The sequence below is a fragment of the Myotis daubentonii genome, chromosome 1, assembly GCF_963259705.1.
Source record: "Myotis daubentonii chromosome 1, mMyoDau2.1, whole genome shotgun sequence".
Lineage (NCBI taxonomy): Eukaryota > Metazoa > Chordata > Mammalia > Chiroptera > Vespertilionidae > Myotis > Myotis daubentonii.
Window position 1 is genome coordinate 210,947,742 of NC_081840.1, and position 24,646 is coordinate 210,972,387.

The 24,646-nt window shown below is 42.4% G+C and overlaps 1 protein-coding gene across 5 annotated transcripts in view; it reads right to left on the reverse strand.

Annotated features, from left to right (window-relative positions):
- C1H4orf19 (chromosome 1 C4orf19 homolog) overlaps positions 1 to 24,646 on the reverse strand; it is a 70,222-nt gene that overhangs the window by 34,159 nt on the left and 11,417 nt on the right. The window lies entirely within an intron of this gene.

The following is a 24,646-nucleotide window of genomic DNA, read 5'->3' on the forward strand; positions in this document are numbered from 1 at the left end:
TAATCAGGGCTATATGCAAATTAACTGCCAACTAAGATTGGCAGTTAACTGCCAACAAGATGGCGGTTAATTTGCATATGTAGGCACAATGCAGGGAGGCGAAAGGGAAAGCAGGAAGAAGCCCCCTGCCACTGACAGTGATCGGAAACCCAGGGGGGAGCTAAGAGCTGGGGGGCAGGGCAAAGGCGGCCCTGGGGCCCCCTTTGCCCTGCCCCCCAGCCATGATCGGAGAATCAGGCGCCTTTGCCGCCCTGGCCAGTGATAGCAGGAAGTAGGGGTGGAGCCAGCGATGGGAGCTGGGCACGGTCCAAGCTGGCAGTCCCAGGAGCTAGGGGCCCCTTGCCTGGGCCTAAAGCGAAGCCCACGATCGTGGGGCCGCTGCAGCTGCGGGTCCCCGCTGCCCGAGCCGGACGCCTAGGCCAGAGGCGTCAGGCCTGGGCAAGGGGCCGATCCTGCGATTGGAGGGTGATGCGGGTCAACGCCTGAGGGCTCCCAGTATGTGAGAGGGGGCAGGCTGGGCTGAGGGACACTCCCCCACACACACACCCAGTGCACGAATTTCGTGCACTGGGCCCCTAGTAGTTTTATATATATATCCATACACATATACATATACATACATCTATCTTTTCAATAAGAGAAGTGGGAGAAATGACAGTAACAGCATTTTGGAAGCTAGAAGGTGGGTGGATGGTGGCCCCTCACTCAGTGGACCCAAGAAAGCTGAACAAGAAGCTGGAGGTGGAACAGATGAGCACCGTCTTTGACATGCAGGGTCCTCAGAAGGCTCCAGGCAGCAGACGCCTCAGGCAGAGGGTGGGAGAAGGGGTTGAGCTGTGTTTCAGAACCAGGTGATCCCCCTCTCCTTTCCCCTCCTGTCAGCAGCTGAGTGACAGCACCTCCCACCTCAGCAGCAGCCTGAAAGTGCAGCCTGTGGTGAGAACAAGCCGGGACGTCTCGGAATTAGGGGACACACCACGCGATGTTGGGGGTGAAATGCTATGGGGAGATGGGAGGTTAAGTAAGTAACTATGGACACAGCGTACCGAGATTCCTCTTTTCTACTTCTCACCCTCATCTCCCAAATACTGGCAGCTGGGCCCTTACCCTCCAGGCAAGAGTTCGGGGGAGTTTTCCCAGGGGACCTGACCACCCCATAAGGAAGGCTTGCAAGATCCTGACATTAAAGTTCCCTAACAACTGGCTCAGCCAGATCATTGCAGCAGAGGTCACCAGCGTCCGCTCCCACACGTGTGTGTTCAGAACGTCACTGTTTAGTCCCTACTCTTACCTGTGAGCAGAGCACCGATGCTACCAAAGAGCCGAGAAAAGCCAAAAACAATCTGGAGAGATCCAGAATTATGAAGGAAAAAGAAAATTTCCAAAAGTATTATTAAAAACTTATAAAGAAAAGAGAAATGCAGGGTATCTTGAAGCAAGAAAACGATGCTGCTAGATACAAGGGTGTTCAGAGAACAAAAAAGACCTCTTAGAAATTAAAAACATGACAGCATAAATACAAACCTCAGCTGAAAGAATCAACACCAAAATTAAAGACATCAGAACGAAAAGAAAAAGAAAATGCCCCCCCCCAAAAAAAAACCCAGCAGATAAATAATCCAGGAATTCCAAGGAAATCCAGAAAACAAAACACCTGCAGGAGAAGAAATCATTAACAATGTAATTCAAGAAAATTCCCCAAAACTGGAGGGTAGATTTTCTAGATTTAAGGGCTGGCCCACTGAGAGCCCAGCACAGTGGATTTTATAAGTCCCACACTGAGGCACCTCACTGTGAAATTTCACAACACTAGGATAACACATCTTCAGTCAACTTCCAGAGAAGAAAATAAAGTTAGACATAAAGAACAGGAAACTGGAATAGTGGGACACTTTCAACAACCGTACTGTAGATAAGGAGACACTGAAGGAATGTCTCCACAATTCCGGAGAAAGAACAAAGAAAAAAATTTTGAGTGAAAATGAATTCCAACAAGGAACTCTCTGTATAATCACTCTAACAATCAGGTGGGGGAGATGGGATACAGACAGTTTTAGAGAGACAAAAATGTGTGTGTGTGTGTGTGTGTGTGTGTGTGTGTGTGTGTGTGTATATATATATATATATATATATTTTTTTTTTTTTTTTTTTTTTTTACTTCCATGAACTTTTTCTTAAAAAGCCACTGGAGGATGTGGTCCATGAACATGAGGGAATAAAACAAGACAAAGGGAGACATGAGGTCTAGGAAATGGGAAGGAAGTGAGGAGCTCTTCCAGGAGGTGAGGGCAGGAATCGCCAATGTGTCTGGACAGGGAGGGCAACCAGGTCAGGGGAGCAGGCCAGGGGCTTATGAGAGAGATTTCTGCAAAAGCATGAAGTTGATACAACTGACAGAACACCTGATAGGAAACTGGTAGAATCATGGAACATCTTGAGAGAATATTTAGACAACTGGCAAATATTTAAATACTGAAAGAACGGTAAGTACATAAAACACACACACACAAGAAAAACAAACAGATAAAAAAAGGCAAGTAAAAAGAAAACTATTAAAACCAGGAATAATGATGCTGGTAAGAAACAAAGAGTTTAATATATGCCCCATTTCTGAAGAGCATATGTAGTCATAATAATGTAAACCTTGAATATATTTCTAATCAAAACTGAGATACATTGTGTGCATGGGGAAGAAAACAAAGAACTAAGTCTCGCAGTGGCCGGCAAACTGCGGCTCACGAGCCACATGCGGCTCTTTGGCCCCTTCAATGTGGCTCTTCCACAAAATACCGGCTCTTCCACAAAATACCGACTTCTGCGCATGGGCCATGAAGTTTCAATCGCACTGTACGTGCGCGCCCGCATGTGGTATTTTGTGGAAGAGCCACACTGAAGGGGCCAAAGAGCTGCATGTGTCTTGTGAGCCACAGTTTGCTGACCACGGCCATAGGGGAAAGCCAATGTCCAATGAATGCCCCAAACAGAAAACTCAGGAGGTGGCAATACTTACTCGCCATTCAGGTCCACGGAGGTAAAAAAAGACTTGAATGTGTTTCTTTGGGCACGAGGAAATGAGAAGCTGGGCAGCTGAAACCTGTTCTTTTTCTTAAGAAACCTTGTAGAACAAGCAGGCTTTCCAACTGCACCCTACTATAGAACGTTCATACGAAATTACAAAATACTTTAAAGTGTAATTGTGTATGGAGAGCCAACATGTGACCGAGTTGCAAAATAACATCTATGGGATTTTGATAAATAATATTTTGGGTGCTCACTTTCCTTTTCTATAAATTGAGAGGTTTGGAGTAAATAATTTCTAAGGTCCCCTGACCTCTCTCTACACGTGTTTATTTTTTGTATTTCTTTGTCCGAGTCTGGGCTTGTGAACACAGACACATGGAGGGCTGATAATCAACAATGGGACTCCCCTGATGATTGTGATCATTAAAAATTAACATGCATTATCCACATCTCTACAAAGACACAGTCTGATCCCACCGAGAGAAGGCGGCACAACCGTCCACGGATTTGTAGAGGAATACCTGAAGCTGCGTTTCTGTCTTCCTCTGGCCATGTGAGAGGAGGCACAGGAGGAGACTAAAGTTCCCTGGTGTTTAGACTATGGCCTGTGACGCACGGTTATGCTGACCTAAAAGTTAATATTTAGCCATCCCAGCGAGTTAAGCTGGCTTGGGTACTTGGTGGGGGGGAAAGGAAGGCAAGAACTCTGGTGGAGATTTGTACTAAAGTCAATGTTAATCTTGGTAGCGTAGCAAGTCACTTGTGTCCTCTCTAGCACATGCCAAGGAAGAACATAGCTAGCCCTTTAACAATACCAACACTATACTGGGGAGGGCAGGTATGGCCCTTTGAATTAAAGGGAAAAATTAAGATTGTCCAAACCTCCCATTACTTCCAGCTGTGTGACGACAGATAAAGCACAGTTTCTCTATGCCCTGAATTCTTTCTCCATAAATTGAGGACAATAATACAGCTATTGAACACTGAAAACAATGTCTTGATATACCATCTCTAAATACAGATGCAAAGAACGTAATTGATTTGCAGGAGCCTTGGATTCATCTCTCTCTCTCCTCTTCCTCCTTTCTCTCTCTCTCTCTCTCTCTCTCTCTCTCTCTCTCTCTCTCTCTCTCTCTCTCTCCCCCTCCCTCCCTCCCTCCCCTCCTTCTCCTTTTCTTCTTCCTCTCCCTCTTTCTCTGATATGTAACCTGGCCTCCAGAATAATAGAATCTTTAAGAGGAGAGATTTTCCCATGACAAATTTGGTCAAGTCAATCTCAAAAAGTCGAGGAACTTATTGCTCATTGACCATAGTAATCCTATTCAGTAAAATCTCAGGTTACAGTCATTTGCACTAACATTTTGGACCTGACACTGACACTTCCCTTTGGAATTTGGCACTCCAGATGTATTTTAGCAAACACTGCTAGTGCCAAACCAAGGAGTCCAACGGCTGGTTTAGGGACGCTCTTTCATTTTTTTTGTTATCCCAGGTTCTCAACAATATCTGGCACAGAGAAAGTGTTCAATAAATGTCTGTTAAATTAAAAATGGGAAAATACATTGGATATCCTTCTCATAGTCAAACATTCCATAACCATACCTTATAGTCACTCATCGTTCTCTCTGTCTTTTGTGGTTCCATATGAATTTTAGGATTTCTTCTTCTTTTTTTTTTTGTAAAAAATGCCATTGGGATTTTGACAGATATTGCATTGAATCCATAGGTTGCTTGGGTAACAGAGACATTTTAACAAATTAAGCCTTCCAACCCATGAACACATAATTTATTTTCATTTATTTCTCTTTTTTCTTTCATCAGTGTTTTATGGTTTTTAGTGTATAAGTCTTTCACCTCCTCAGTTAAGTTTATTTCTCAGTATTTTATCATTTTAAAAAAATATATTTTTATTGATGTCAGAGAGGAAGGAAGAGGGAGAGAGAGATAGAAACATCAATGATAAGAGAGAATCATCAGCCCTAGCTGGTTTGGCTTAGTGGATAAAGCATTGGCCTACAGACCTAAGGTTCCCGGGTTCGATTCCGGTAAGGACATGTGCCTGGTTGCGGGCTCGATCCTCAGTAGGGGGCGTGCAGGAGGCAGCCAATCAATGATTCTCTCTCATCATTGATGTTTCTCTTTCCTCCTTTCCCTTCCTCTCTGAATCAATAAAAATATATTTTTTTAAAAAAAGAGAGAGAGAAAATCACCAGTTGGCTGCGTCCTCCACACCCCTTATTGCAGATTGAGCCCAAAACCCAGTGGGCATGTGCCCTGACCAGGAATTGAACCATGGCCTTCTGATTCATAGGTCAATGCTCAACCACTGGGTCACACCAGCCAGGCTATTTTCTAATTTTTGATGCTACTATAAATGACATTGTTTTTGTTTGTTTGTTTGTTTTATTAATCCTCACCAGAGGATATTTTCTCCATTGATTTTTTAGAAAGAGTGGAGGGAGGGGAAGAGACAGAGAGAGAAACATCAATGTGAAAGAGACACATTGATTAGTTGCCTCCTGCATGTGCCTTGACTGGCCTTGCAACCGAGATACATCCCTTTGACTGGAATCGAATCCAGGACCCTTCAGTCAGTGGGCCAATGCTCCAACCACTGAGCAAAACCAGCTAGAGTGACATTGTTTTCTTAATTCCCTTTCTGGATAGTTTATTGTTAGCATATAGAAATTCAACTAATTTTTGTATGTTTACTTTGTATCTTGCAACTTTACTGAATTCATTTATTAGTTCTAACTTTTCTTGTGTAATCTTTAGGTTTTTCTAGATGTAGATTATGTGAAGTTTTATAATTATTTCATAAATGATACTAAGACAACAGGTTATTAGGAAAAAGTTAGATCCTGAATTAGATTAAATGAGAACAAAAAATACGTAGAGGAAAATACAAGTGAATATTTATGTAATTTAGTCTGGAAGAAACTTTCAGTCTGGAAGAAACACAGAGTAAAAGATTAATAGAATACATAAGAAGTAAACTTTTTTTTTTTACTTTAGAAAACACCACCAATAAAAATAGAAAGATTAAATGAAACAATATTTGTGATATAGATGATAAAGGATAGCTCTCCTTAACTCTAACAGGGCTCATAATTCATTATGATATTTATTAAAGACACTGATAAAAATGAACAAATGACATGATCAAGCAAATAATGAAAGAATAAATACAACAAATAAACATGAAAAATTATTTGATATAGAAATAAGTGCAAACAATTGGATAACACTTTTGCTTAATAAATTGCCCTTATTTTTATAACAACCTGTATTAAAAAGCCTTTAAAATATCAATAACTTTTGCTCCAAAAATTCCAGTTCTTGAAGTCTTACCAAAGAATGTTATAAGGGAATCAGAGGGGTATAAACAAAGAATTTTTTAAAAGGTGCTCAACTTAGTTGTTTTTATTTTTAATACTGTAGATCACTGTAAACTTTAGTGCTCAAAAACAGAAATGTCTTCTAATAAATTATGATTTATCCATAAATTGGAAAAAGGGAACATAACACTTAAGTGGGGGGGAAAAAAAGCAGGGTGCAAGACCAAGTGAAAAAAAGCAGGAACCTATATAAATAAAAGGCTAATATGCAAACCAACCAAACAGCGGAACGACTGGTGGCTGTGATGCACACTGACCACCAGGGGCAGACACTCAATATAGGAGCTGCCCCTTGGTGGTCAGTGCGCTCCCACAGAGGGAGCGCCACTCAGCCAGAAGCCAGACTCACGGCTGGTGAGCACAGCAGCAGTGGTGGGAGCCTCTCCCGCCTCTGAGGCAGCGCTAAGGATCCCCCGAGGGCTCCTGGACTGTGAGAGGGAGCAGGCTGAGCTGAGGGACCTCCCTCTGAACCCAAGTGCACGAATTAGGTGCACCGGGCCTCTAGTATGTATATAAAATGTCATCTCAATTTTAGCATAAACAAATCACCACATACATAAGCAAAGGGAATAAATGAAAACAAAGGTCATCTTGGGGAAGGTAGGTAGGATGAGCTTATGTATTTGTTTGTTTTTTGTCCAAATTAGATCCGATTTTTTTCTAAACCATGAAATAAATTTACTTGCAGTCTATAGATTTTGTTCTAGATTTCAATCTAGCATGTCATATCATACTGGATGGGGATATTCTTCTAATGCAGCAATTTTTACCCGGTGTGCTGCAAGAATTTTTAAAATATGCAATACTTGATTATTTAGTCAAGGGCACTGTCCTCTTTTACCTTAGATTGCCAAATTAAAGAAAAAATGACAAGAGCTAACACAATAGCCATCCAGTGTGAATCAAAATTATATCAATTATGTCTTTTTTTGGTCAGATCAGCAAAAAATATAGGGTGTCCCCCCAAAAGGTATACACACTTTGAATAATTATTAATACCAATGTGTTAAATCTGAAAAACAAGAAACATTAGTTGAGGTATCAGAAAAAAGTATGTTTACATTTTTGGGGGACACTCTATATTTTTTGATGTGCCGCAGAATTTTAGTAATTAATTTTTGAGATGAAAAGGTTGAAAATTGCTTTCTATAGCACATTTTGGAAATAATTAATGAGCATTAGTTTTTTTTTAAAGAAATATGTCTATTCCATGGATTCAGGGAAAACCTTGGAATACCAGGAGAGTTCTATTAAATTCTCCCTCTACATTTGTCCTTTTCCAATTTATCTGTTACCGTTTATTTTGCTTATAATCATAATTTTATCTTTTTGGAAATGATAACCTTGATTAAAAATTAAAAGATCATATTTGTTATTTTTCTTTATCTTTCACTGTATTATTTTCTGATATTAATATCAGTCCCTGATTTCTCTCCCATTGCATTTGTTTACCTTATTTTTCCCTCTCTTTTGATTGTTTATTTTCTGTGTCACATTATTCTGGGTGGACAGCAATTTATTTTATTTCTGTCTTTTATAAAGAACTTCATTATTATATTTTTATTTTTTAACCTTTATTGTTGAAAGTATTACATATGTCTTCTTGTTTTCCCTGTTGACCCCATCTAGCCTCATCCCCTGCTCCAGGTCTAATAGAGAACTTAAAACCATTTACATTTATGCTATGCGCTGACTCTCTTTTCTATCATCTCATTTTACCATTTTCTTAATGCCTCCTGGTAGCTTTCTTTATTTTCAGATTTCTGCTTTTAATTTTTGCCTTTATTTTTATTTTTTCCCAGCATGTTGTAAAGTATATGTTGTGTTCTAAAATTTTTCCTTGTGAGAGAAAATATTCTCTTTTTATTCTCGTCTTTAAAAAGCATATTTACAAAAGTGGTACCTAAGTGAAGTTTTCCCGCAAGGATCACAGGTGTCACTGGCGGCATCTTGGGCAAACAGGGATGGGTGGCTACACTACCCCCGGGTGATAGGGGTTGGGCGGTGCAGGCTTGGGGCTGGACAGAAGATTTCACTTTGGTGTATTCTGTATCTAAGGTGCTTGGGAACATCCAAAGGCAGGTGTCCAGTTGGCAGTTGTATAAATTGGCTAGAAACAGGAGAGCGCTTTGGGCTCAATATAAAGATTTCAGAGTCATCAACAATAGAGCTAATAAATAGGACCATAAGACTGAATACAAAAAAATAGATACAATAAGTCTCTATTTTTGTAGTGTTAAAGAAAGGACAGAATCCTAAAGAACACTGCTTAGTGTAAAAAAAAAAAAAAAAGACTACAAAGGAGATTCAGAAATTGCAGCTAGAGGAGGACAATAAATAAATAAGTAAGTAAGTAAGTAAGTAAGTACATGCAGAGGGTTAACTCCATTCCTTGCCATGTCTTTTCACAAGACCTGCGGGGCGAAGTGGCTTCTGGCCAAGAAGCAAGAGCAGAACTGCCCCATTCCCCCATGGATTTGGATGACACTAGTAATAAACTCCAACCGGAGACACTGGAGAAGAACCAAGCTGGGTCTGTAAGGAATCGCACCTGAGACGGCACCATGTTTATTCCTTATCAAGGTCACTAGCATCTCTCCATATCAACCTGAAAACATCACCACCATCTGGGCAGTTAAACAAATCTTGTTGGGAAAATGATCTTTCTCTTTGTTTCTATGCTTCTCTACTAGTACGTTGGTTCTGTAATAAATACATGAGACTTACTTGAAAAAAAATAAACGAAAAGAAGTGAGTGTGGTAAAGGAAAAAGTGTTTCAGGGAGCATGGATCGGCCAATCCTGCTAATGACTGTTGAAGGTCTAAGAAAAGGACTGTAAATGCCTCCTAGATTTAGCACCAAGGCGGTACTTTGCTGTTTTGGTGACTTGGTGAATCTGGAAGCTAGACTGCTATCAGTCACCAAGCCGTGGTGAGGAAGTGGAAACACTAAGCATCCATAAGCCTTAGAAGAAAACTGTGTGTGGAAGGTGAGAGATAATGAGAAAGAAGGTAGGATTAAAGGGAGGTCTGCTTAATTTGGGAGTTTCCAAGTTGTTGAGATATATTAATAGGAGACAGCAGGAGGCAGAGGAAAGAGCCAAGAGATGACCATGTGAGAAGGTCTGTTAGCAGACAGGGGGAACAGCCAGGGATTAATGAGCCTCAGATAGGAGATGGGTAATGAATAAGGTGCACTTGTGCTCAGTGACTTCATTATGCATCTTTCTGTCTTGCAGAGGCTAGACGGCAAAAATATATCCCACACAGACTTAGAGGAGAAAGGTGGCAGGAAGCGAGACAGAGGTTGGACTTTGGCTACTTCTGCTTTCTCTGCTGGCAAGCCCCAGGGGCTCACACTGGATTTTCCTTTGGCAGAGTCCCAGTGTCCAGGTGCTTTGTGGATGTCAAGAGGCAGAGTGCGCCCAGCTGGCATGGCTCGGTTCAATTCCCGGTTAGGGCAAAGGCCCGGGTTGCCGGCTTGATCCCCAGTGTGGGGCGTGCAGGAGGCAGCCAATCGATGATTCTCTCATCACTGTTTCTCTTGCTCCCTCTCCCTTCCTCTCTGAAATCAATAAAAATAAAAATAAAAAATAAAGTGAGAGCATGTAGAAATGTCCTTTTTTGCCTTTTTGAAAGACTTCATTAATCCTTGGACAAAGAGAGCTACTTCAAGAAAAGCATTTCATATGGTCCTTGCCTTATTCTGATAAATGGATCTTGAAATGGCACACCTGTCATCTCCATTCCAGTAATAACGACTATCAATCATTACTATCGCTGCCACCACCATTTTTGGATCATAGGGGCTGCCCAGGCACTGCCCTAATTACTTTACACATGTTATCCTCACAGAGAGAAATCAACGGCTGTCTTTACGGTTTAAAATGCTCTAGGCTGAGTCCTATCTTCAGAACTCCCCGCCAGGAGCGGGAACAAACAGATGTCCAAGAGGAAGATAATGTCTGTGATGCTGGGTATTTTTAGCAGAATGCATTATTTAGATAGGTTCTGAAGGTATGGGGCAGCGTTTGTGTGCTGTATGTTTAGGGGTGGTCAGCTGACTCGGGGAAAGGAAAATATACTTAGAAAGAAGATACATCCTCTAAGCCATAGAAGAAGAGTAACTTTAATCCAGTTTCTATAGAGGGAGAAACCTGGTTCCTGTTCTCCTTTTCCTTGAGCTCATGTCCAATGCCATACGATAGCGTCACCTGGCAAAGGGGTGTGACAGAGGCTGCCCGGATTTGGCACCTCCTGCTCTTTTGTGGCTTTCCCTTCTCAATAAACCTTTCACAAAGGTCAGGCTTTAAAAGGCTGGCCTTTTCCTTGTTTGGTCTAAGTGTTCCTTGCTTAGAAGACTGATTGAATGTCCTCGAGTGTCAACAAATGAGTGGTTTCAGTGAAGCTTTTGGGAATCTATTCCCCTAAAGGCTGCTGGGTGGCGTGCCTGGGGTTGGTCTGGTTTTGTGTGAAACTAGGAAATAAACAATGTAATTATCGGGCTGCCTGGGCCTCGACTCCTGATACCTGCAGGGCCACACATGTGACAAGAGAAGAGCAGGTAAATTATCTTCACCTAAAACCAGGAGTCAGAGGTTCGGAACTGCACCTTCGCCAGACGGAATGCCAAAGCGCTAGCGTGGCAGAAGCCGGATTTGGACGAACGAGATCTCGGGGGCACTGGGGCAGCTGTGGCCGCACTAGAAAGGACGCACGGGCTCGGTAAATACCTACTGGGAAAAGGAAAAGCCAGGCCACCCCCAAACAAAGACGATGAGTCTCATATCTACTTTATTCGGCGGAATGAATGGTAGGAACAGAGGCCATAATCTGAACCTAAGTCATGAAACAGCGCCTGATAGTCCTGGCTGTGTCCAGGGGAAATGTATCAGCACGAATTGGTTATATTAACCCCATGTTGAACTGAAACAGGCTAGTAAGCCAGGACAAGAGGCGTAGGGAAACTGAGACAGACAGTTAAACGGCCAAGCAGTTTATAGCCACCTAATAAATCGCAAAATCCCATCGTCCCTAACCAAGGGCATGTAAGAGTAATTGGCGTACACTTCTCCTCAACCACAGAGTCATAGCTTATACCGCCCTACTCAGGGAGATAGATAACAGAAATCCAGTGAGTGCCATTTGTGCTAATCACACCCAATGATGGATGAAGTCAGGGGAATAAATCTCATTGTGCCAAGTTAGCATAAAGCTGATGCATCGTCTATTGAGATCCGTCCCTAAGACCTCCCCTGAAATTCCTGCTGTTAGAAAACAGGTAAGAACCCTGAGACAAAGACCCAGCCCGGCTCTCTTTGGAGCACGTCCACGCCCTTCTTCCCTCTCAGGCCTGCATCTTTACTCTTCTCTCCTCAAATCCAAGGGTCCCCAAGAGACTTGCAACCAGAGGAGCAATGGGCAGTGGCAGCTCATCCCGGGCTAACCCCTGGGACCCTATTTCTCTGACTTTTCAGTGAGCTAACAGCAGCTTCACCCTGGCTCACTGCCTGCTGCTTCTATCCTAAGCCCTTCCTTTCCCTTCCAACTTCAGTAAACATACTGTCAAAATCACCGGGATCAGTATTGTGAAATCTTTCCTGCACAAAGTCAAGAACCCATATGCTACGGGCTAGCCCGAGGCAGACCCTCTCCAGGCCCGGCCTTTTCCAGTGACAGAACAAGTCCAGGGAGGTCTGTTCAGTTCTTTCTATTTCTTCCCCTTGCTGGTATTTGGGAGAGAAAAGTGCTTTTTTGGGAAAGCCCGTTCAAACAGTCTCTTCTTGGGAAGGGGCGGACTGATGTGCAAACCAAGCAGACCAGTGTTCCCCTGGGCTCAGGCGCTCTGCTGCTTCGAGGAGAAAGGCTGGTCTCGCCTGATTAAAAGAAAAACCCAGACACATGGTCTCTGCATACGTTGGGGGAGTCACTTCAATCAATGGTATCCAGGTTCCAAAGAGCAGCAGACTGACTTTGAGACTTAATAGGATTGAGGCAAAAAAGAACTCCTGGCTCCCTCCTTCACATACATTGCATGTCATCAGCAAATAAGCAGGAATTTTTATTGGTCTGTGATTCACTTGAGACTTAAAAAATTCCAATAAAGATGATGTGGTGACATTTAAAAGCTTGGCTGAAACTAGAAACACTAGGAAGACTGAAGGTGCTTTTGCTGGAGAACACAGAAAATAATCTTAGCTGTTTCCCCAGGACAAGGAACAGAAAAGACTGAAATAAGGATTTAAACGTCAGTTCCCAGCGAGCTCACCAACTGCTTGCCCACCACTCCCCTCCCGATAGAAGGCCCTGGCTACATGGAGGCTGGACCAGGGATGCCGGCAGGCAGAGTACCTGGGCTTAGGTGAAATGCTGTTCTCACCTGGTTAGGAGGAAAACCCAGATACATGGTCTCTCCTCCACCAGCATCTCTATCGTTGATATCTGGGTAGGGGTTGATTAGAGGAATACTGTTTGCTGCACTTTTCTTATCCTTTGCTGGTATGTTATGGGGTTACTAATAGAAAATCTGAGTAAGCGACACAGATCTTTCCACAGTGTGCACGCGGACTTCGCCATGGAGCGCATGACGATGGAGACATTTCAGGATGACTCTTCAGGACAAAGGACCACTCGGCCTTGGGTATGGTAGAGGGTGCGGATGCTCAATGGCGGCATCAGCTGTAGGAGAGAGTTGATGCTTCTGAGGTTGTTCTGGGCTGAACGGTGTCCCTCTGAAATTCACCTATTGAAGCTGTAACCCTCAGTGCCTCAGAATGGGACTGGATTTGGAGAGAGAACTTTTAAAGAGGTGATTAGGTAAAATGAGGCCCTTGGGGGTGGAGGGGCTAATCCAGTGGGACTGGTGTCCCTGTTAGAGAGGTGACCAGGACACACAGGTGACACTCAGACGGAGGGATGACCACGGGAAGGGTCAGCAAGAGGGCGGCTACATGTAGGCCATGGAGAGAGGCCTCAGGAGAAACCAATCCTGCTGACACCGGGGTCTCGGACTTCTAGCCTCTGGAACTGAGGGAAAAGGCATTTCTGCTGCCTAAACCACACAGCCTGGCGCTTGGTTATGGTGGCCCCAGCAGTCTGCGGGCAGTAATTCTGATCATGCCTTCAGATACAAGGCCACGGAATTACATCACAAATGCTGGTACTTCAGGAGGACTAACCATGCTTCCTGGCAAATAATTAATCACAAACTATCTAGGGTTCGATTTCAAATAAGGTGCTGTGGGAGATAAAAAGATGTTTATGGGGCATACTTAAAAATTTATAGCCATTTGGGAAAATAACACTTTCACATGAAAGAATAACCAGCAATAAAAAACAAAATAGATAGCACGGCCGGTGTGGCTCAGTGGCTGAGCGTTGCCCCTGAACCGGGGCACATGCAAGGTTTCAGGCTCAATTCCAGGTGAGGGTTGTGCAGGAGGCAGTCAACTGATGATGTTTCTCTTTCATCGATGCTTCTATCTCTCTATCCCTCTCCCTCCCTGAAATCAATAAAAATATATATTTTTAAAAATAGATAAGGGTTCTGAGGGGGAACAGAAAGCTGAGAGAGTTCAGAGGATGAGACTGTTTCTAGTTATGTTTCTTCACAGAAATGGATTCCCTGTAGAAAGTAGCACATCTTGTTATCAACTCATTTCCTTGTACAAAGAGACCAATTCAGGAAAACAATTTTATAAAGTGAATTATAAATAAGCATTTCTATTGTGAACAAAGAAAAGTGCAAGAGGTCTGACTCTTTATTGGAACAATATTTATAGTGATTTTAGATCTTTACTGGGAAGGACAATCCGAAGCTAGAGAATGTATGTGTCCCTTTAAGAGCCAGCCTTAGTTTGATGGACTAAAGCCAAACAATTAATCCATTTTCCCCCCTAACAAAGAATAGGCTACTCTATTCAACTGACGTGGTAAGTAAGCCCCACACTGAGACCTGCCCTGGGACAGTGTGATTCCCAGGGACCAGTGTTTCCGCTGTTTGGTCAATTTGCATATTAGGGTTTTATTATATAGGCTATTAATTCACATATCTTACCATTCACCCATTTAACATGTTAAGAGCCCAGTCTGTTTTGTCTTCTGGATGGAAAGTATAGTGTCAGTCACCGGTGACTGACTGGGCACTTAACGTGTTAAAGTGTACAAGTCAATGATGTTTAATATATTCACAGAGCTGTGCAACCACTGCCACGATCAATTTCAGAACACATGCATAATCCCCACAAGAAATCCTGTACCCTTCAGCCACAAATTCCAGATTCCCCATCGTCCTCAACTCTAAACAATCCCCAGCCTTCTTTCTGTCTTCGCATTTGTCTGTTCTGGACCCTTCCTATCAACGCAATTGTACAATAGGTGGCCTTGTCTACCTGGTTTCTTTCACTTAGCAATGATATTTCCAAGGTGCATCCATGTTGTGCCAGGTATCATTCCCTTTCTATGGCCATAGAACAGTCTGTATCACATTTTACTGGTCCATTCATCAGTCAACGCACATTTGAGCTGTTTTCACATGCTGCTATGAACATTCGTGTACAAGTTTTTGTGTGAACATGATTTCACTTTCCTTGGAGTAGAACTTTTCTATGAGTGGAATTGCTGAGTAGCACAGCAAATTCTATGTTTTAACCTTTTAAGAAACTTCCAGATTATTTTCCAAAGTGGATGCACCATTTTACATTCCTAGCAGCAGTGTACAAGGTTTCAACTTGTCTGCATCTTTGCCACCACTTGTTATTACCCATCTTTTTAATTATAACCCTTCTCACAGGTGGCTATCATGCAGTGGTAAGTCTTTAAGAATTCTCTGCTTACAGAAGCCCTCCAGGTAAACATACACAATTTCTTCACATGCATGCACTGATCTGATACCTAGCTTCTCGGGCAGCAACAATCCCACCTATGTGTCAGCACAATTATTATCCCAATTTTGCAAAGTAATGCAGGTTCACAGGGGTTAGGAGGCTCTGGAGCTGAGATTCGAAGCCACAGAGTTATCCTGATCAGTGGCTGCTGAGTGCCCACGTAAACTCACCAGGGTCAACTTAGGTAATGAAGTAACTGCACCTTCTGAAATGAAAGCATCTAGTAATGACGCGTAAGATGCTGAAGGGACGTGCCTTTGGATTATATCAACAGATAACACGGTGTCTGTTGAGAGATTAAAGAACAGAGAAGTGATTTCTGTGGCCACAGATCAATTTAAAGGCACACAGGAGATTAAGCAGTCCCACACCACTTTGGGTAAATTATTGTCTTTATCACCTACCTGGAAAGTGAAAGCATTCGTTGTCCTCAGGGTGTGGTGATAAGTAGCGTTGAAACATGTGCTGTTTACCTTTACCTTTTGGTCCGCGCACCTGAGAGAAGGAGGCCAGTTCCTCCTGAATTATGACATTCTCTGAGTGCGGCCAGAGAGGTCACTTCAGTTTTGTGATTACTTTCCACTTTATATAAAATGGTGCCTTCTTTTACTCCTTGTAGTTGAGGAAACATTACTTTGCAATAAACATTATTTTGAGTTTTGGCCACAACCACAAGCAATTCTGGAAATTAAACTGTTAGTAAAAAGGTCCTGTTCACTACAACCTCTTTCTAGAAATTCGGTGGCATTGTGTATCTAAGTATTGTATCTTAATCCAGGCTCTTCCCAATTTTCAGCCTTGTATATGTGACTCCATCAAAAAATTGATCTTCTAAGCAATTTATAAGCATTGCTAAAGGTAGACTAAATATATTTTTAGGATACTTCCATTATTAGAATATCTTCATTTTTTAATTAAATTTCTTGGCATGACATTGGTTAGTGACATTATATAAGTTTCAGGTGTACAATTCTGTAACACATCATCTACCTATTGCATTGGGTGCTCGCCACTCAAAGGTGTTTTTATATTTTTATTTTGTTGTTGTTATATTTTTATATATCATTTCCTGAAGAGAAACTACATACAAGTTCCCCCAACTTTGAGAATCTTAAAGAAAAGCAGCATTCTCTTTTGGTGATGGGACAGAGTTAAGTTGGAAATGAGAAATATAGTCTCCAAAGCTGTGTACTGTAAAACAGTTTATTTGTAAAAGGATCTCATCTGAATCTGTACTTGATTAAAGGGTTTATCCTCCACGGGGTGAGGGGTGGGGCTGAGGTGGGGCGGGGCTGTGGGTGGGGTGGACGAGGATAAGATAGCATTTCCAGTTTTACCACTCTTATAATTTTGCACTAGGGCTGAAGTGCTCAGTGGAAAAAAGGAGCATTGTTTCTATGAACTGTATAAGGGAGCGGGAAGGAGGAAATGTAAGGAGGAGGATTTCTCAATTTTATTAAGAGGCGCTTCTGTGACTGCACTTCCTCTAAGCCCACCGCTCTGTGCCCAGTTTGACTGGGACTCACCCGCTGGGCCTGGCAGTGCATAGGAAGGTTGAGAGGATTTTCCTCAACAAGTCGTGGGTCAAGCAGGGAAAACTGTGCTGATGCATCTTCAATAAGTGATGGCACTGACCTTGGAAATCATTAAGCTTGGTATTCTGATTTGTCTAAAAGGTGGAGTGAGTTCTTTTACACTGAGTGGCCAGATTATTATGACCACCCCATCATAATTCACTCCAGTACAATGAAGTGAATTAGTTATGCAAATAATAATAATAATAAAACCTTGAGAGTATTATGCAAATAATAATAATAATAAAACCTTGAGAGTATTTGCTTAGGAAGTTTTCAATATTCAGTATTTTTGGAAGTGTCAACGAAGTACTGATGGGGTGATCATAATAATCTGGCCCGTTGGTCATAATTATCTGGCCACTCAGTGTATAAGGAAATGGAAAAAAAAAATCTACCAAACGTTTATCAATTTATTTTGTTTTTTCATCTTCACCTGAGGATATTTTTTCCATTAATTTTTTTTTTTTTTTAGAGAGAGAGTGGAAGGGAGGTTGGGAGGAGGAGGAGAAGAGAGAGGGAGAGAGAAACATAAATGAGAGAGACACATCCATTGGTTGCCTCACACACACGTCCGTACAAGGCCCGAGGGACGGAATCTGTGGCCCAGCTCTGTGCCCTTGACCGGGGAATCGAACAGGAGATCCTTTGATACTTCCATTATCAAAGGAAGGGCTGACACTCTAACCACTGAACACACCGGCCAGGGCTGTTCATCACTAATTTCTGAGTTCCTAAGTTTCACTCAGTTTTCATAGTCACATCAGGAATGCCACTGTGTAGAAGTCAGTCAGAGGAAACCTAGCCCCATGTGAAGGCAGCTACTCTGAGCTGCGGCGGGCAACACTGACAAGGCAGTCTGCTCACTAAGAGGGCGGGCTCTGGAGCCACACAACCTGGACTGAGTCCCGGTTCTGGCACTAGCTCCACCACCGTGAAGAGCTGGCTTAACCTCTCTGGCCCCACTCCTTTAACAATGTATATAAATCACTTTGAATGCCGGGTGCATAGTAGGTGCTCAATAAATGTCAGCTATTCCTGCTCTGCTGACAAAGAGGTGTTATCCAATCCCAACATGATATGGGCCTTTCCCTTCAGCTCATCCAAAAACATGTATTCCTGCCATCTCGTATTTTATTGGCCTTTGTACTCACTGATTGAGATTTTCAGTGCCTACTGTTGTCAGGTAGTGGGCACTGAGGAGTCAAAAGATGCATAAGCCACAGTCCTGGCCCCTGAGGGCAAGGAAATCTAGATGATGTCAGTAACAGGAGGGAGAGGAAAACTAGGGGTGGCGTGGGGTGGGGCAGTGATGAATTTGGTTCCAGATGGGTTATGTGTAGAGGCGGCAGGCGAGATGCAAGGGGATCTGCCCTGCAGGCAGCTGTTTCCAAAGGATCTGCAGCTGTGTCAGGAGAGCAGGGCTGGAGGTATGCATGCGGTGTCATGTGAGCTGCATGCGGTGTCATGTGAGCGTGCACACAGTGTGACACTGCCAGGCACTGGCCAGGGGGCCAGGGGGCCAGAGGCTGGCCAGGGAGCCAGGGAGTGGGATGAACTGAGGGTGAAGGAGGAGCCAGAGGCACCAATGTTTGGGAGCAAAGGTGGTGACAGGGGTTTCTGGGTACCCCCAGGGCCCCAAAAGGTATTATATGCGGCTATTTTGGTTCTTGATTAATATTTAATTTACTCAGTATATTAAACTACAGTCCAAAAATGTAGTTTTCTCTTGAGTTGGGATCAACTACAAATCTTATATTCTATCTAAAATTCTCTAAACTTTGTCAATCCTTTTAAGTGATTTTTCAACTTGGTTAATTAAAGTAAAACACATTTTAAACTTACAAAATGTAATATATTTGATCTTCTCTTTAAATATTTCAGTTTTCTGACTAATAAACAAACCCTTCCCCAGTATTTGTCATTTTATAAAACAAATAAATCAAACTCACAAATAAGGTGAATCTTCAGTTCTCTTAAATGTTTTAGTCCAGTATAAAACATAGCAAAATTATCTCAAAAGTTTCAATTTAAAGCTCCAAAGTCTAAAACAATCACCTAATGACATATTTTAAAGTGGACTCACAGGCTCAATCATGTCAATTAACAGATTTTCTTAAAAACTGTGAATACTGTGCATATTAAATGATTAAATAGAGACATTTCCAACAGAAATACTTTGGGTTTTCTTTAGTGCATTGTATTTATGCTTAATTCTAAACCTTCCAGGGTTAACACACTATCTTGTAAGAAATCTGCTTTAACATGGAATCCAAACTTGACAAAGGGTTCCCTCTTCTCACCTCTGTCCCCAAGATTCAAATTACTGGCTACCTAATTCTCAAGTCCTCTCTGATTCTCCACCTCCCACAGAGGCTGCCTTGCCAAACGACCTGAATCAATGACTCCAGCCACCTTTTAATCCCTGCTCTGAATTCTTTGTTCACCCGGAAAGGACAGAACCCTAACTCCCCCAGTGAGAGAACCCTAACTCAGGAGGACCTGTGATTGGATTCAGCTTCCCCATCTCCTCCTGCCTCAGACCTGATGGTAGGTGGCAGACCAATAGGGGCTGGAGTGAGAAATAATAGAAGCCCCAGGAAAGAGCATTTCAAAAAGGAAGGCTTCGGCGATGTCAGTAGTTTGAAATGTAGCAGGGAAGTTTATAAGGTAAGAGGATGAGATACGACTATGAGATTTAATGGTCATAAATTTAAGGTAAGATTCAAATTTCATCAGTGACATTTTCATGTCATGATGTGGGTAGAAAACTTACATATTAGGAGTCAACAGGAAGTGAGAAATTGGCAATTTTATGTAAAGGTATCACTGACTCAAGAATTCTCAAGACTTTTAAATTTACCTTAATATTTTAATAAGGGAAACAGTGAAGGGGAAAGAGAGAAAGACAGGAAGGGAGGGAGGGAGGGAGGGAGGGTGAGAGAGAGAGAGAGAGAGAGAGAGAGAGAGAGAGAGAGAGAGAGAAGAGAAATGAGGCTCAAAGAAAGAGATATTTGTTCTGTATTTTATGTAATAAAATTTTTGTGAGTGTGTTTACTGAGGAGAGTTTACACACTCTCTTGTGGGGAAGAAGAGGGAGCTAAGAATTGGAAGTCAGGACAGAGGAATTAATTGGTGAAGCAACGTGCCCGAGGATAGGGGCTAGTCCTTGTGTTGACCTTGAAGAGGAAAAGGCACACCTTATCCTCTGAGAATGGAGAGAATGAGGAAAGGATTGATAGAGGGGTAGATAGCTATGTGGATGTAGGCGGAGCAGGAAGTTGAGGTAACTCGGCCTAACCAACTGCCTGAATCTGGCCTAACCAGGGTCAGCCAGGCAGGAACTCAGCATACAGTCTCTGGGAACAGGCAGAGTCTGGGCTGGGACGCTTCAGAAATGGCCCAAAGGGAGCCATCACAGCTTGTGGTGGGGTCACAGTTCACAGTTCGTAAGAATCACAGAGCAGAGAAGAACTCCTAGAGGTTTCTATTCAAGTCAGTTGAAGAAAATGGACAGGGGTGAAGACAGGCTCAGGAGCAGTCACTAACATCTCAAGCCAGAAACTGGGTTTCCTGAACCATGCTCCCTACCCCCTTTAAAATACACACATCCACACACACACACACACACAAACACACACACACACACGCACCCACATCCACACACACATCCACACACACACATCCACACACACCATAAACCCCCTTCCCCCTGAAAAAAAAAAACCACCCACAAAACACACAAAAAAACAAAACCACCCCAATCTCTTCTACCTCTCTCCCTGGCTAACTTTCTCTCATTCTTCTGCTTTGAGCACAGTCACTTTCTCTGAAAAGCCTTCCCTGGCCTCGCTCCCCTTCCCATCTAAATCAGTTCCCATAAAGGCAGTTACCTTCCCTTTGTGGCACCACAATGTGAAATTCTATTTTTATTTTTATGATTATTAAATGTTCCTTTTCCTGGTAGAGACTACAAGCCACATGAGAACAGGGGCTTTTTTGTTTACTTCTGCATCCCAGTCAGCACAAGCTCAATGCCTAGCTCCATAAATATGATAAATGAATGTATATTCCAAGAGCATGGTGTGGGAGAATAGTATTCAAGACTTTCATTTACAAATTAAAGTTTTGCATTTGTGAAAAGATGAGGTGACCTATACTCACTCTATAGGTCAGGAAAATGGGACATGCTCAATGCATATTTGTTGAGTGAATAAGAATTTCTGCACTACTGGAATTTTAATTCCCCTAAGGAAAAAAAATAAAAAACCTTGCCACCAAGCTACTGAATATAATTTAAAGGTATTACCAAAATATTTTAAAAAGCGATTTAAACAAGCAAATTAAGATTTCCCAAACGATCAGACTTCATCAGTACTTTGTGAAAAACTGATTTATAATGAAAAAAACTGATTATATAACTAGGGTAGCTTTGGTAATCATATATAACTAGAAAACCCAATGTTTAATTCCTCAAGTTTCATCCTTTTGAATATCTCAGAGACATCTCTTAGATCTGACTCTCAGGCACTAAAAAAACTTACCAATTTTTAGTACAGAAATTCATGCCTGTGCAAACATTTAGAAAGAACAGACCTCACCAATGAACTGCCTACCACCTTTCCCAGGGAAGGAAATTCATGAACACACGCATGCAGATCAGTAACATACAGTAGGCAAATATTTTTCCATGTCCCACCCAAAGCAAACAAATGAAAATAGAAACTTCAAGGGCAATTGTAAAATATCTTCAAATTTAAAGACACAGAATCCGTTTCTGCTTCGGTTTCCTCTACTTTCAACAGAAATAAATATTCCTCCAGTGGTCCCAACTGAGAAGTTCTAGCAGGAAAACATTTCTGCTCTTTTGATTTTGAGGTAATTTTTTTCTTACATTTATTTACTTTATCAAGTAAAAAAAATGGATAGAAGATACTCAAATGTTTGTTAATTGTGGATATTAGGAGACACCATTGGATCCACCTTGTCTAGCTCTCAATTACACCTACAGACCCTTACATTCTAACTCTTTCATGGAAATCTTAATTTCCAATAGAGGCTATAATAATCCCCATTAACAATCAAAATGTCCCATTGTTGAGGCATACAATCTATATCTCCCCAAGTGTCACAGTGTCGGCATGAAAACATTAATTTGGGCAAGTTATGGGGAACATCAATCCTTGAGTTTTCAGAGCAGACCAACTTCAATCTATCCTGTTGTCCATTTAATATGTTTTGTATTTCAGTAGAAAATTTGGTAACTGTATCTCATGCCAAGATCATGATGAGTCAGATAGATTATTGCTCAGCCTGGCCATAGCTGAAAAGCATAATGAGAAACATAACCTTTCCCAGGTATTTTGGAAGGCGCACACACAGGGCCCCGATCTAGGCTAGAAGGATATCATATCAACTCTCTAACTCCGCCAGGGCTCACCCGTCCTCTCATCTAGGGATGTTTCTGACTCTAAGATCTGCTGAGTTGTGACTCTCTCACATTCCTTCCTTTTCCATTTGGAACGGAAGTCCACCAGGTATTCCCCCATGGAAGGGCGTGCATTCTCCCCTCACCACACGCTCAGCCTCTGTGGGAGGCTAGGGTTCCAGAAGCTAAGCTTCTGCACGTGTGGAAAGCATAATGTGAGCTTCCTAAAAGGCAGACATATTGCTGACCGAAGGGAAAGTAATTACTAGTACTTTAAGTTTATGTTTTTCTTTGCATCACATCAACATACTAGCTTTCTTATAAGTTAAAAGCATACCACAGTTGTGATACTTAACTACTACTGTTTTTCCCAACTTTTAAGATAAAATGTATAAATGCATTATGTGGAGAACGTAAATACTTAAAGCATTGTAGACACACACACACATGATTAGCAACAGGAAAAAGAGAAACTAGTTTGAGTTTAAAACTAAACTTTATATAAACATGCATGTGAGTGTGTGTGTGTGTGTGTGTGTGTGTGCATGCACGCGTGCACGCATAGGGTCTAAAAAATAAAACAGATGGTAATTTAAAAAATGGAAGTGTTTTAAGATATGGAAAATGCTGAGTTGAAATACATTAATAAAACACTGGAAACAACTCACCAACTTTGCAAAATAGGAGCAGAACAGTTTCAAAAAGACCGCGGCCCATTTAGGTGATAAACACCAGGTGTCAGGTGTAGCGCAGTATAGACAATAGCATCCCATTAGCTTCAGGGGAGAAGGAGAATAGCATCAGGCACCATGCGCAAGAGAGCCACACACATGTAACTCCCTGGGTAACGCCTGGTCTAAGGACAGCACTACAGTTCTCTACCCTTGTTTCTGTCCCTGAATTCTGACGCAGAAGCGCCTGGTTCGCTGGGCTACCGCCATGCGTGTGGATGGACAAGCTGAAACACTGCTGGGGGCCCACACTCAGGCCAGGGGTGGCTGTGATTCTGTAAAAGGAACAGTCCCTGAAACACACTCTGCGAAAGGGGCCTCTGAGAGGCTTAGGAAGTGAGCTTTCTGAAGACAGCTGGGAGAAGTCACTGAGATTATCAACCAATTAAAAGAATCCTTGAACAGCAAGCCATTTCCTTTAGGAAGTTTAGGAGATTGGCATATTGCTCTGGTGAAAAGAGTCCTCACTGACCCTCCCTTAAGCCCAAAGTTCATTTCCCCAGCATAACCAGTTAGGCAAGGCAGCCCGTGCTGGGTGCCATAACTTACCCTTATAAGTGTGTGTGTTTCTGTACCTGGGGATGGGCATGGGGGAGGAAGCTGTGTGAGGGCCACCCAAGTGTGGGAGTCCTCCTCCTCCCTGAATGTCCCTTTAGCGTCTGGGACCTGAAGACCAAGTCAAGCCTGCTGATCCCTTTAATGCGCGTTTACAGCGTGTTGAACACGATACTGGACACCGCCTGTCTCAGTCTGAGCACCTAATTTATTGAAGGAGAAAGACGGATTTATTCACTTCACAGTCCAATAAAAGCCAAGTTATTCACAGGTACAGTGAGTGTTAGGGAAGACTTAGCTTCTTGTAGTAGGAAGGATCCTAGATTAAGAGTTAGCATGCCCCTGATTTCTCATCTTGGCCCTGCTATTAATTTAGGGTCATGTGACTACGGCCAAGACATTAACCTCTCTGGCCCAGTGTCCTTGGATGTGAAGTGGAGATGTTGAACTAACTGACCACCTTTAAATTTTTTATTTATTGATTGATCTGAGAGAGAGAGAGAGAGAGATTGATTTGTTGTCCAACTTATTTTTGCATTCATTGGTTGCTTTTTGTATGTGCCCCGACCAGGCATTGAACCCGTTTGGGATGACGCTCTAACCAACTGAGCTACCCAGCCAGGGCTGACTGACCCCTTTCTGATCCAACACTCTGGAATGAATGTGGTCTGTGTGTTCAGAAGAGGGAGAAATCATTGTGGGATAGAACGATCAGGAGTTTTCATGATGAAAGTAGTGTCGTTTGCTCATGTTCTGCAAAGTCCGATTTCTCAGTTGCAAAATAAATGCAGAGTACAGACGTGTCAAATGAACAATGAAAATGTCCCTGATAATCTCTGCCTCACAGATAATCACTGGCAGGAATTTTTTGTTCCAGATAATTATAAGTACTAAGTCTCGTCATTACAATGGCTAAGTTAAGTAGTAACTGAAATCATTATTATTTGTATTACAATGAAGCACTAAGTGCATGCTTCGTCAACAAATTTTTTTAAATTTAAGATTATATCCTTGACATCCATCCACCACGTCATCCCACATACATCTCGTTTTC